General features: G+C 47.0%; 1 long non-coding RNA gene across 1 annotated transcript in view; it reads right to left on the reverse strand.

Moving 5' to 3' along the window:
- The window catches only part of LOC121816923 (uncharacterized), a 259,574-nt gene extending 247,861 nt beyond the window's left edge, over positions 1 to 11,713 (reverse strand). The window contains exon 1 of the long non-coding RNA XR_009597002.1: positions 11,242 to 11,713. This is a non-coding gene — a long non-coding RNA (uncharacterized LOC121816923). The remainder of the gene's footprint in view (positions 1 to 11,241) is intronic.
- Between the last annotated feature and the right edge of the window lie 364 nt (positions 11,714 to 12,077).

Genomic DNA, 12,077 nt, shown 5'->3' on the forward strand with positions numbered 1-12,077 from the left:
AAATATGCTTCAATTCAACTTTGAAGCTAGTATCTTCTGCAGGGATCTCTCTGGTTTTGAAGAGATGGGCAATAGATACCTGTTGGATAATCCATGCCCTGCCTTAAAGAGAGCTGTCTGATGATAAGAAAGTTGTCTTGACCTCATTCTAAACTACCCAATCTCCTTACATGGCGTGAGAAGCCATTTGGCAAGGGAAATTTTTAAGCTTATTTAGTTATTTGTTCTCCATTTCCCACAGACCTGCCTACAGAGCCTGGTTTTCTAGACAATTTACCACAATTTTGTTTTTTTTGTTTTTTTGTTTTGTTTTTTTTTATAGTCAAAGACAACTAAAATATTTGAGACTTTTTATTCTACATACAAAAACAAATAATCGTTGATGTAAGTTAAAAAAATCAATTCAACAAATAGGGAGACTACTACACAAACTCATTATTTGCAAAATACAAGTCCAGACCACTAAACTATCCCCTATTTTTTTTTAATATATATCTTTAATTGGAGGAAAACTGCTTTACAATGTGGTGTTGGTTTCTGCCATACAACAATGCAAATGAGCCATATATATATAGATATAAAATCTCCCCTCTCTCTCCTGAACCTCCCTCCCTCTCCCCATCCCACTTTCTTTTAAACTTTTAACTAGTTCTTTCAAATCATATAGATCCATACTTAAGTCGTTTTACCTAGCACCAATGCTCTAATTAAAATACTTAAATAAGATTTCACACTAACATGGCTTTATATTAATATTTCTTAAACGAATATAGAAAAAGATCCATGATAATCAATTCTTGGCTCCCCATGTCCACCAACATTCACTCCATCATCACTGCCAGCCCCAAAATGCTTTACAGCAGGGGAATTATATTATAACATTAAATTGCTATAATTCAAGTTTCCAGACCAGAGGAAAAGCAGCCCATAGAGTTAGGTTTTCTGAGGTGAATTAGCAAATAAAAAGAAGTATGATGTAGGAGAACTAAGGGAGTGAGGAGGAACTTTGTGGGGAAAGAAGGAAGTAATCCCCACAGGCGATTTCTAAGCCCTTTTGCCCCCTCACCCCTTTGAGTATTCCTGGGGTTTTGCTGTTGCAGATTTAAGGGTGTTTGAGGTCCTGGGAGGATGGCTGAAAGGTGACGGTCACTTGGTGCTGGGCCTGAAGAATCTTTTTCTCAAAGTCTTTATTGAATTTGTTACAATATTGCTTCTGCTTTATGTTTTGGTGTTTTGGCTGGCAGCATGTGGGATCTCAGCTCCCTGACCAGGTATCAAACCCGCTTCCAGCCACACTGGAAAGCGAAGTATTAACCACCAGACTGCCAGGTTAATCCCTAAAGAATCTTGAAGGGTTCAACTCAGACTCCCACTACTGCCCACTCAGTCTCTCTCCTCTGCTCCTAACAAACTCCATGCTCCGCTGGGTCCTTTCCGAATAAAGAGTGACTGAAACAGGGACCAGAGCAAACATTTCTGGAAGACAATTGCTTGTTGTAGAAAATGAGTTGTAATCAAATCAATAAAACATCAATCCTATGAGCCTCTACCTGACACAGAAATTACATTGTCCTACCGAACACTTCTTTGAAATGAGATTCCACGGCTCCCACACACCCTTTCATTGAATAAAGATTCATTCAGAATTATGACGTGCCAAGTCCTCTGCCAGACACAGGCGGGAGACACAAAGATGAGATGACAGAAAGATGGGTCCCCGCCCTCAACGTGCCGAGAAGGGGGTGGTGGAGGGAAGAAGTGTAAAGTCTAACTTCTCTTTGTAGCTCTTTCTCCCCTTTAATCAAGCCCACATGTTTAACGCAGGGGAACTCAATGTAGTGAGGAGGGGAGGATTATAAAAATGTTCACTTTCATCCTACAGATATGAGAAAACAAGAACATGTTGCCATTACGCGACAACTTTATGGCCCCGAACAACGCCAGCAGGCAGTAAATCAAGGGAGGGTTGCAACGGGCTGCACCGAATAGGCACCTCATGTTTGCTTGAGGAGGGAGCCCGAGGGATGCCAGCCCAGTGCCAAGCTGCCCAGGGCCCCAGACAAGATGGGGAGAAAGGCTGGAGAAGACAGGAGGCAGCCAAGGCCCCATCCACTCTCAATAAAAGCCTGCCAAGCCCCAGTCCCTCCACAAACCTTCCTTCTCTTCTTAAGAAATGACAGAAATCAGGAAATATTACTTCGGCTTGCAGGCTTCTGTCCTGGCCTATCAAACCCACGGAGAAGTCCCAGCAAATTACTGGAAACTGCACTTTGAACTTCGCCCCTGGCAAGGAGCCCAGTCAAACAGAAATGTAAAAGTTCCTTTCCTCCGAGGGGCCCCTGCATCAGGGTGTCCCTACAGACACTCGGGAGAGCTGATTGCAACAGGTTGGAATGAGGCCCCGAGCCAGGAAAACAAGCCCTGACCAGTATGATTTCCTACTGCCTGTGTTGTTTCTCAAAAAAGTTTTTTTTGGCTTGTTCGCTCTCGTTTTGTTGGACTGCGTTACAGGCTCATGTCCCATCGAGGAAAAGACTGGCACCGTTTTTCACAAAATGCTTAATCCTTGTTTAGTTCCAAAACAGCTCCATCAGTCCCACCAGTAAATCCGGTAACGTGGAGGGGGGCGGGTAGCAAGAGTGGGTAGGGGTGGGGGGCGGTGGGTGGGTTACTGACTGGCCAGGCCAGTTGCTAAGCAAATTCTCTGGGCTCCCAGGGCATCGAGAAGTAATGAGCTGGTAAACCCTGCAGGTATTTCCACCTCCGACAAGAGAGACATCTTTCACTGCCCACTAGACTTCACAGTGGGGGCTGTCAGAGCACAAGAAGCTTCTGGGGTGCCCGTTCCCCGGCTGCTGCTTCTTAAGAGAAAACAACCAAAGCACTGGCCTCTTTCTAGCTCTATTTCTAAGAAAACCAACTTTTGCACCGGCAAATAAACTGACTCATTACAAAACTAAGAGGTCAACAAGACAGATAAAGCTGAAGGTTAAACAGCTGGGGAAACAAGCCTCTATTCGTGCAGCCGTGGGAGCTCCTTGGAGGAAGTGGCAAATCCCTGGGGATCCGTCAGCAACCTGCGAGGTGGAGGAGGGGCTGCCTCTAAGGCCACCTTCTGTCAGATCAAACATTCCTCTCTCAAGCACCAAAATGGATGCAAATCACTGCCTGTTAGGCCAGCAGTGACCCAACTCCCCTCACGTGCACTTTCTCACAATGGGGCTTTTTCCTAGGACACTTGTATTGTTTCATATGCGGAGTCTGAAGAGCACAGTCATCTACTCTTCTGATAATGTTGTAAAGAAAACTCCCCCCAGTGTGCTTTCTGAAGCCCTATGTTCTCTCAAAAGATCTCGCAGGGATGGGTAGAACTGCTTGTTCCATCTCTAAGCCCACAGCTTCCCCTTCCTTGGCTCCCTGACCTCTGACTGACCCAGTTCTGCAATAACCAACAGTCAATGAACACGGCACAATCCACCCCACCCTCCCACCCCTGACACAACGCTGCTGGTAAAGTCTCCTTTATAGGGCACTCCTGGCTGGCCCTGGCATAGCCCAGGGAGGTTCCCACAGCTTCTGTACCGGGACTGTTAAAGCTGAACGCTACCATCAGTTCCCACTCCTTCTACCTCCCAGGGGTTCTAGAAGTAATTTGAGAAGAACAAAACACCCAGACCTCACATAAAGCCTATAAAGATGGTGTGTGCTGGTGACCTGTTCTCTCATCCATGCATTCAACACACATTTATGATGGTTCACTCTAACAAAGCGCATCTCACCAAGTAGATGGCCCTCAGGCTCTGGGTCCCCTCTACAAAATGACCTGGGAGAAAAATACCTTACACTTGGGGAAGCTGGGCCAACAGATGGCCTGAGCGGTCACACCCAGCACAGGGGAGAGTCCCCATGAGTAACCGGAAACAGAAGATTTGAGGTGAGATAAGAGGTCACACCTGGAGAGGAGCCCCTGGTGCCTCCCAGGAGGGTGAAGCCTGCCAGTGGACGAACCCTGCATGAGAACAGGCCACAGGGGGAAAGTAGTGTCAGGAGCTGAGTCTGGTGGGCATTGGGAATGAAAGCAGCGTGTCTTGAACTCAGGTGTACATGAAAAGCCCCAGGAACACTTGACCAACCAGCAGACCCCTCGGCCACCCCCAGCTTACTGTCGGCAATTCTGATCCATTTGGTCTGGTCAGGTCCCAGGTGATTCTGATGCTGCAGATTCATAAGCCACACTTTGAAAAACACCAGCTTAGAGAATGAGAGGAAGAAGTGTTGGGAAAGGTGCAAACAGAGAGGCATGGAAGGTAGCAAGAGACAGTCTGGAAAATGGAAGAACCAAGATGGTGGAGCAGTAGTTCAGAATCTAAAGAGAAGAGAGTTTGCTAAGGGGCTGAAGGTGGGGAAAAGACATTTCATTTCACTCTCCAGCAAGACCTGATTATCTGTAAAGACAAAGTCTCTATAAGACAAAGATAAAAACTAGGTCATTTGGGCTTACTCTGTTAAATGCTCAAATTCTGCTCAAAAATACAATAAACAAATAAGCATCCTTAAAACTGTATTATGCCAATATGATGTTTGGGTGAAAATATTCTAAAACTCAAGTTAACCCAAACTTCTTTCAGAAAAGCAGTTTCATTCAAGCAACATAGATAGTTGGCTGCCTGGAGTCATACAACTCAATTATCAGAACCTGCATTCCCTGTATACTAATAACAAGAGGTGACCCACTTGTGACCATCCACTTCTTTATGTGTTACATTAAGGACCAAAAGCATGAACATTGGTTCTAAGCCACAGAGACACAAAAAGCTAGAACTGAGTCTGCAAAGGCGGCCTTCATCTCCATTCAGAAATCCAAGGAACCAACGAATTTTGGTTGTGCCAAATAACATGGAAGACTAGAGCCATGTGGTTCATGACTAGCAGCTGGGGAGGGGAAAATTCAGAGCACTTCCTCACTAGATAAAGTCCCGGTGCCAAAAAGCCTTCCCACCCCAACTCCCTTCACTGGACCATGGCCACCTTTTGATGACAATAGAAAAAACAACTGCCCTAGAAAGAAGGCAATGCAAAGATCCACAAAATATAAAACAAAGGGATGAAAAACAGGAGAGAAAAGATGTCCAGGAGATCCATCTTGTGACTAATAGGATTTCCAGAAAGAGAGAACAGAGAAGGCATCACAAAGAAAATATCAAATAAATACTATGAGAAAATGCCCCATATCCGAAGGATGCACATGCGGGCCCATTAGGGGAGCAGCGCGCTGAATAATATGGACTTCCCAGATGGCTCAGTGGTAAAAAATCTGCCTGCCAATGCAGGAGACACAGGAGACATGGGCTGGCTCTCTGGGTCAGGGAGATCCCTGGAGGAGAAAATAGCAATCCACTCCAGTATTCTTTCCTGGGAAATCCCATGAACAGAGGAGCCTGGCGGGCTACAGTTCACAGGGTCGAAAAGAGTCAGACACAACTGAGCACACAAAAATAAAAAGTAAGTACACTGAATAAAAGATTTACAGCAAAGCATTTCAGTGTCAAATTGCGACGATCCTAAAAGCTTCTGTAAAGAAGGAAAGGCAGAAATCAAGGACTGGTGGTCAGAATTGCTATCACACTCCTCATAACCCTAACCCAGAAGACAACAGAACATGCCTCCAAAATTGTGAAGGGAGGGATATCCAAAGTCTAGGCTTATATAACCAAGCATGCTAGTAACTAACACTCTATATGACAGGCAGGCTGGGTGGATTATTCTCTCTTCTCTCATCAAGCATACCTTTCTTAAGGCCATTAGGGACTTTGAGCAAACTCCAGGAGATAGTGAAGGACAGGGAAGCTTGGTGAGCTGCAGTTCATGGGGTTGCAAAGCGTCCGACCCAATCAAGCTATGTAAGGACAACTAGGGATCATCTGTCTCTCTTAAGGAGCTGCTTTTACCAAGGCAAGACCCACTAAGAGCTATAAAACCCCATGCTCAGCAGATTTAAATTCCGCTGCCTGAGCTCACAACCCCTTGTCTCCGTTGTTAGTTTCTCGACCACCTTCACTATTTTTTTTAATATTTATTTTATTTATTTATTTGGCTGTGCCAGATCTCAATTGCAGCATGCAGAATCTTTAGTTGTGGTATACAAACTCTAAGTTGTAGGATCTAGTTCCCTAACCAGGGATCCAACCTGGGCCCCCTGCATTGGGAGCGCAGAGTCCTAGTCACTAGACCACCAGGGAAGTCCCACCACCTAACCTTGCTGTCTGTCCCCACGCCCCATCTCATTTTGGCCCTCACCTCTACATTTTCAATGTAAGCTTTTCTCCAAGACCCAGAGACGCTGTATATGGCTCTTTCCATACATTCTTCCTAAAATTCAAGGGCAGCCCCCATTGAGCCTGTGCCACTCCAACAGTGGGCCTAAAACAGGAAAGGTCAGGTGGGGTCAGGCGGAGGCTCAGAACAAAAAGGGAATAAAGGCGTCAACTACTAAGACAGGCTTCTAGATGACAATGAAAGTTTTGTGCTTTGTCCATATATGTGCTCCCTAGGGTGGAAGAACACATGGAGATTCTGGGAGAAGCTCTTTTAAGGAGTGTGCATTTGCCCCAAACATCATTCTTGTCCTAACTCTCAGGATCCTTAGTTGTTATTTAGTCGCTCAGCTGTATTCGACTCTGCACCCCAAGGACTATAGCATGCCAGGTACCTCTGTCCATGGGATCTCCTAGGCAAGAATACTGCAGTGGGTTGACATTTCCTTCTCCAGGGGATCTTCCCCACCCAGGCATCAAACCTACGTCTCCTGAATTAGCAGGCGGATTCTTTACCATCTGAGCCACCAGGGAAGCCCTTGGGATTCTTATACCTAACTGAAAAGCACCTCTATGGAGCTCAGGTTCAGCAGAGAAGTAACCCTATTGCCTTACTCCATCATGATTAACAGAACATCCCTAAATAACAACATGTGAAGCTTAAGAAAGCATCTGACATATTAGGATGTCTTATCTATTAGGATTTTAAAAAGCAGGTGATCTTCATATTTACTTGGCAATGTACAACAAAATTCACTCAAGCTCCAGACCTGGTGCACCACCAGCACCACACTCAACCTGTCCAAAATCTAATCCATGGCCTCCTTCCCTAAAACTCCCCTTCCAACTTCCTTATTCTAGTCACTGGCGTCACCAGCGACTGTTTCATATGGTTCTAACACTGGATGTGTTCTTTGCATCCTTCCAGGTCCTCACATCCAGCTGATGAAATCCCGTCAAACCTGGAGAGTCCTTTTGGCCCTCCCCTGAGTGAGCTTCTCCTTGCTCCCCATCCCACCTTCCTAGGGTTACTCCAGTTCACAGCCTCATTCCCTCCAGCTAGCTCACAGCTTCCCAGCTACTGCCCAGCTACTCTGAATCCAGGACACAGCTCTGATCATTCTGTAGCAAGACCATACATCAGCTGCCTTCTGATATCCATTTTCCCTTCTCTCTTCATAACAGAACCCAAGCTTTCAGCTAATCACTTCCCTGTCCAGAATACAGTGTACATTTCTTAGCCTCCATGAAACTAGGTGTGGCAATGAAACTCAGTTCTGGCCAATGAGATGTAAAAAAACAGGTCGTGAGGGACTGCTGAGAGGGCTGATTAAAGTGAGCTGAGAGCTGGGATGCATGCCCTTTTCCCCTTTTACTGCACTTTCTAGCCTGCAACGCAAACATGGCGGGTGGAGTCCAGAAGCCATCCTGGGCCATGAGGTAACTGTAAGAAGGAAAACCTGCTTCACTAGAACAGAAAATCAAAACATTAGGAGGGGTCTAGGACCCTGATGATGAATGGACCTTGCATGCCTGCCCCAAATTGTCCATCTCCAAAGCCTATTACATAAGGAAGTAACTTTTCTGTGCTTGTGTGTTAGTCATTCAGCCATGTCTGACTCTTTGCAATCCCATGGACTGTCGCTCACCAGGCTCCTCTGTACGTGGGATTCTCCAGGCAAGAATACTGGAGTAGGGTAGCCATTCCCTTCTCCAGAGGATTGTCCCAACCAGGGATCAAACTCCAATCTCCTACACTGCAGGCAGATTCTTTACTATCTGAGCCACCAGGGAAGCCCAGCTACTATTTTTCAGGTTTCTGTTACTCAAGCTCCATGCAAAACAAAACTGACAAAATTTTGCTCTCAAAAATCACTGGTGGCCCCCAAATTCCAATGAAGCAATATCCAGCCCTCTTGGCCAAGCACCCAAATCTGAAGTGAAACTTCATTTCCAATCTTATCTTCCAACTTCTTTTCTTCATGCAACTTATAATCCAGCAAAACTAAATGGCTGTGATTCCCAAGGAGCATGGCCTTTACCAAGGGCCTTCAAGAGAATCATAGAACATTAGAGCTGAAGACCTCAGCAAATCTCCAGAGCAGTGGGTTCATAACAGCTATTATCCATGAGTCTCTATTTGCATTTTCGTTTCACACAACTCCAGTAATACATAAGAAAAAAGCAGAGCTGCTCTGATTTGAACACCACTGGCCTGGTCCAAGCTTTTATTTTTTTAAAGGTGAGGAAACTGAGGCCCATATGGATGGGAGCAGGTATAATGGGTCCCAGGCTGGCTAGTCACAGGTCCAAAACTAGAACCCAGATTTCTAGACATGTACTCTGCTCTTCTCCTTGTTGTTGTTTAGCCACTATGTCATGTCTGACTCTTTGCAACCCCATGGATTGCAGCCCACCAGGCTCCTCTGTCCATGGAACTTCCCAGGCAAGAATACTAGAGTGGGTAACCATTCCCTTCCCCAGGGGATCTTCCCCACCCAGGGATCGAACCTGAGTCTCCTGCACTGGCAGGCAAGTTCTTTATCACTGAGCCACCGGGCAGGTGCAAGATGCTCAATAAAAACAAAACTAAGTGTACCAAGTTTTCAGATACCTATTATTTCTGGTTAAAGGAAGAAGGGATTATACTAACCAAGGATTTCTGGGCCTTCTCAATCCCCACTGACTGGGCTGACAAGGTTAATTCCAATCAATCTGGAATTTTCTGAACCTCATGTTTCCACTCAGACCCATGCCCAAGGGAGCTACTGTAATGAACCCAGTGCCCAGAGATGTGGGATTATATACCAGGCTAAAGGATGTGGCTCCCCATGATACTCATACAATCCCATTGGCCAGTATTTTATACTATTAAAAATTATCAGGATGTTGGCTTTCCTGAGAAAACCACACTCTGTTGAGCCCTTTACTCACCATGAGTGGCAAATTGAGTTGAATATGCTATACTGAGTCTACCTGACTATGTTCAAGGAAGGCCATCACCCCACATAAAACAGAGAGGGAAGGAATGACTCAAAGTCAGAGGCAGGAACCCAAGACATCGCCGAGTCCCGCCACATTGAGATGAAGTTCTGCTTCGCATGCTTTGTACATTTATTTGTTTTGAATTAGGTCTCTTCTCTCTACTTGGATAATACAATCACAGGGGACTAACAAGACATATGTATAAGGTTAATGTTACCCAGGGAAAAATGAACTGGACTGTGATTGTTGAGCAAGAAAAGACAGAGGAAGAAGAAGAAACAGAACAGTGTGAAGGGTCCCAAAGGGCACTAGTGGCTAAAAAGGTTCCTGCTCTCCAGAGAGAGAGGGCAAGGACAGCCTCCAAACCAGAGTGGGGAGGATGAGGTCAAAGGCACTGACCACTCATCATCACTGGATGTTCAACAGACTTGGCCTGCACAAGCAGCTCCCTCCCCTGAAGCAGGCCAGACCTGATGCACACAGCCTGACTGCCCATGTCCTGTGACCTGGGCTCTGGCTAAAACCTCTGTAAAATGGGGATGGCATTACAGTACCTATTTGATGGCATGTTTTGAGGAATAAAGGAAAGAGCCACACAGAAGCTGGTACCTGGTTAGTACTCAGTGCTGCGCTGCTAAGTCACTTCAGTCATGTCCCACTCTTAGCGACCCCATGGACTGCAGCCTACCAGGCTCCTCCGTCCATGGGATTTTCCAGGCAAGAGCACTGGAGTGGGGTGCCATTGCTTTCTCCTAGTACTGCTGCTGCTAAGTCACTTCAGTTGTATCCAACTCTGTGTGACCCCACAGACGGCAGCCCACCAGGCTCCCCCGTCCCTGGGATTCTCCAGGCAAGAGCACTGGAGTGGGCTGCCAAAGTACTAAGTGTTAGCTACTGTCACGTTTTACTCTCAGGTATATCCCCAGCTCCCCAGCTAAACCATAAATACCTTAAAAGCAGAGACCATGCCCTTACGTCCGGGCTGCACACAGAATCCATACTTAGATGCATTCAGTGTTGGTTGATGGATTAATGGGCACTGGAAGAAGAGGCCACGCTCATTAGATTACATGTGACAGCACGTTCCTTCCAGAAACTCTCCAGCAGCCCTTCATTTGGGCAGAAAGCAGCAAATCCCAGGGCCTTTTAAAGAATATCAAAGTATCCCCTATTCCCTCCTGTTTTACAGATCAAAGAAGAGAGCTGTCAAGGGCAAGGTGGGGACGGTGGAGGCCGGGGAAATGACGGAGGGACGCACTTCCCAGCCGAGGCCTGCCGCTCGGGCTCCCGCCAGGGCGGCCAGCCCTGCTCCCGCGCGCAGCCTCTGCGTCCAGACTTGCGCTGCGGCTCCTGTACAGCCTGTTCGGGCTCTCCTCCCGGAGATCGCGCTGCTTTTGTCTGCAGCTCGGTTCACGCCAGAAAACCCCACGGCTGGCCGTTCCTGTTCAGGGGTCACGATCAAAGTGCACGCTGTCGGAGGCCAGAAGCAAGCACCCTTTTAAAGATGCCTACGTCCTTGAGATTCAGGTTCAAATCAGCACTCGGGGCTCACCTGTCCCCTAGTTTTGGGCACCAGGGCGCCTTCCCCGGGCCGCAGGCGTGGTCACGTGGCCGCCTTCCCAGCAGTAGGGGGAGCCCGCCCCTCCCCCTCCCGTCTGGGGAATCGGGTTACCTGGAATGTCAGGCCCACTTCTCCCAGTCTGGGTGGAGGCCGGAAGGGTTGGGGTGCGGGGAGTGGAGGACGGTGGGGAGACTGGGTGGAGAAACCAGAAACCTGGGAGGAGGGGAACACGTCTCCTATTTTTTTTAGGGCACCCGTGATGCAGGCGCCTGTGGTTCGGAGAAGAAACCTGCCAGTTACCTTTGTTTGTCTTGAAACAAAGAAAGAAAGGGGGTGCTCGCCCGCCCCACGTGCTCCTGCAAATACAAGTGAGATGCTTACCCGAAGTTGTACTGGGTGGGGACCGAAGACGATGGCAACTACGCCGGGATGGAGAAAATCACAAGGGTAATTGTGTAAGCGATGGCTAGTGAGGATGCCTGTGTAACAGGCATATTATGGAAAGTACACCTGGCTGCTGCAAAGCCCGGGAGTGAAAAATTGGTTTTATGGAGCCATTGAGTGAGCAATAGGATGGCGGTTTTCCGTTGTGTCAGCACAGGCTGTGCGCAATACACAGTTCCAGGTATTGTGCGACGTCTTCGCGGAGTCCCACGTTCACACCAGAGTATGTGCCAACCAGGCAGGTCTTATGAATAACCCCGCGATTTTTTCCTTAAGAGGATACCATTTCCCTCTAGTCTACAGTATTTGAGGAAATCAGACTCTCCCTGGCCAGTGCCTCCATGGTTATCTTCTGAGCTTATGGTCAGCAATCTGGAAGTTTACTCTCTAGGAAGGCAGCCACCTCCACAGGGAAAATGAGACACCTTCAAGATTAAAACAACTAGAAAAGGGAGGAAAAAAATCAGATACTCTTCTCTCTGCCATCCCCTCATACCTTGAGGAGTTCAAAGGTTTTCCAAGCCTGCGGCACTTGACAATTACAATTACACAGTAAAATACCTAAGGTTAATGAATAACCTCTAAAGGAAGTTACTTCACATAATGACAGCAATTTCTCTGAACTAAATGTTAATAATAAGGCCTGTAATACTGTGAGAAGGAAATGGTGGCAATTGGCAAATGGGACTCTGTTGCTTGGTAACAAGACCTGAGGTATGAACATTCTCTTTACCTCACGGGAAAGCGGTGGGTGGAAAGACTGCAGCCTCAGC

Source organism: Ovis aries, chromosome 17 (genome assembly GCF_016772045.2).
Source record: "Ovis aries strain OAR_USU_Benz2616 breed Rambouillet chromosome 17, ARS-UI_Ramb_v3.0, whole genome shotgun sequence".
Classification (NCBI taxonomy): domain Eukaryota; kingdom Metazoa; phylum Chordata; class Mammalia; order Artiodactyla; family Bovidae; genus Ovis; species Ovis aries.